The sequence below is a fragment of the Vespula vulgaris genome, chromosome 4 (genome assembly GCF_905475345.1).
Source record: "Vespula vulgaris chromosome 4, iyVesVulg1.1, whole genome shotgun sequence".
Taxonomy (NCBI): domain Eukaryota; kingdom Metazoa; phylum Arthropoda; class Insecta; order Hymenoptera; family Vespidae; genus Vespula; species Vespula vulgaris.
The window spans coordinates 9,388,347-9,390,000 of NC_066589.1; the positions used below are offsets into that span (position 1 = coordinate 9,388,347).

Consider the following 1,654-nt stretch of genomic DNA (forward strand, 5'->3'; position numbering starts at 1 on the left):
GAAAAGCGCGCCGGATCGACGGACAAAGTCGCGCAAGCTCTGTCGCGCATGCTCAATGAAAATCTGCGCGCCGCTTGAGCGTCGAACTCACCCTCTTTTTCTCTCTGTCTCTCTCTCTCTCTCTTTCTCTCTCACTCTCTCTTTATCTTACTCTCTCTCTCTCTCTCTCTCTCTTCGTCACCCTTCTACCCCCTTCTCTTCCACCACCCCAAAACTCCCTACCACTTTCATACCTCCCACTAAAATTTCCTAATAGAAGTAGTGGGGATGAGAAACGTGCTTGTCACGGATGCACTCGGCAAAGAGACGACGGAGAAACGCTTCAGTAAGCGCCGCGAGCTCGACGTGGCTGGACGCTTTGCTCTCGGCTCTCTTTTCGAATATCATTTTAATACGAGTTTATCTCAATCTGTTCGTCGTTCTTCTATTTGATCTTTTTTTCTCTCTTTCTCTCTTTCTCTTTCTCTCTCTCTCTCTATTTTTCTTTCTTTCTGTCTTTCTCTCTCCCGTATTTCTTTTACCCCGTTTTCTTCTTTTTCTTATCCCTAATTTTTTTTTCCTTTTCTTCTTCCTCTTTCCTATCTTCCTTCATTCCGTTCATGTCTCGTCCGATGGTTTCGAGCTACGTTCGAAACGGTTAGAAATTTTCTTTCTTTATTACTTTCTTTTTCTTCCTTTTTCTTTTTCGTTTTGTTTCGTTTTCTTTTGGTTTATTTTATATCATTTTACTTCGTTATATTGGTTTCACGTTAGTTTATTTTATCGTCTGCCTTTTTTACTTTCTCATTTTTGTAAATATATTCCTAGTGTTACGAATTTTCGCGCGTGAAAAATTATCGATCGATCGGATTGTCGATCCTATTGTCGATATTATTAATGAAATCGATACCGTGAACGTTGCGAACTCGCTTATATTTGGGAAATTGATTCGAAGTAAAAAAAAAAAGAAAAGAAGAAAAAGGGAAAGTAAAAACAAAGGCAAAAGAAATAAATGATGGAATAAAAAAATTAAAAAAAAAAAAAAAAGAAAGAAGAACAAGAAGAACAAGAAGAAGAAGAACGAGAAGAAGAAGAAGAAGAAGGAAAAGTAAAAGGGAAACAATAGAAAAAAAAAAAAAGAAAAGAAGGAGTTAAAAGAGATATGAGAAAGGAATGAGAAAGTGTTGTATAGTGGTAAGGCGAACGAAAAGGATCAGGAAAGAAGAGTCGAGTTAAAGGAAAATAAAGGATAAAAGATAAAAAAAGAAGTAAGGATTTGATATAAAGAGGAAGCGAGGAAGAGAAAGAGAGAGAGAGAGAGAGAGACAGAGATAGAGATAGAAATAAAGATATAGAGATAGAGAAAGGCAAAGAGAGACAAAGATAGAGAGAGAGAGAGAGAAACAGAGAAAGCCGATTCTAGTTCTCTTCTCTTCGAACTTGCACGAGCTTATCCGTAGGAAGATATAGAGCCCAGAGAATCGGTTTACGATAGAAGGATTCCTCGGGAAGAGATCGAAGCCGATTAACGCGATCGCCTGTAATTAGCGATCGTAAAAGCTCCAGTGGGCTGTTCCCAATCTGCTTTCGTGACCGATCGTTTCCTACGAGAAGAAGGAAGAAGGGTGGCCAAGAAGGGAGGAACAGTTCGTAGTTCAGGAGTGGGGGGAGGGGA

The 1,654-nt window shown here is 39.3% G+C and overlaps 1 protein-coding gene across 3 annotated transcripts in view; it reads left to right on the top strand.

Annotated features, from left to right (window-relative positions):
* Nucleotides 1-263: 263 nt before the first annotated feature.
* LOC127063035 (carbonic anhydrase-related protein 10) overlaps nucleotides 264-1,654 on the top strand; it is a 187,830-nt gene continuing 186,439 nt past the window's right edge. The window contains exons 1-2 of one of the 3 annotated variants that reach the window (XM_050992234.1): nucleotides 264-411; nucleotides 1,440-1,654. The exon at nucleotides 1,440-1,654 is cut by the window's right edge and continues 614 nt beyond it. The gene's annotated coding sequence lies outside the window, so the exon portion shown is untranslated. The other 2 variants (XM_050992233.1, XM_050992235.1) reach the window with 2 other exon arrangements.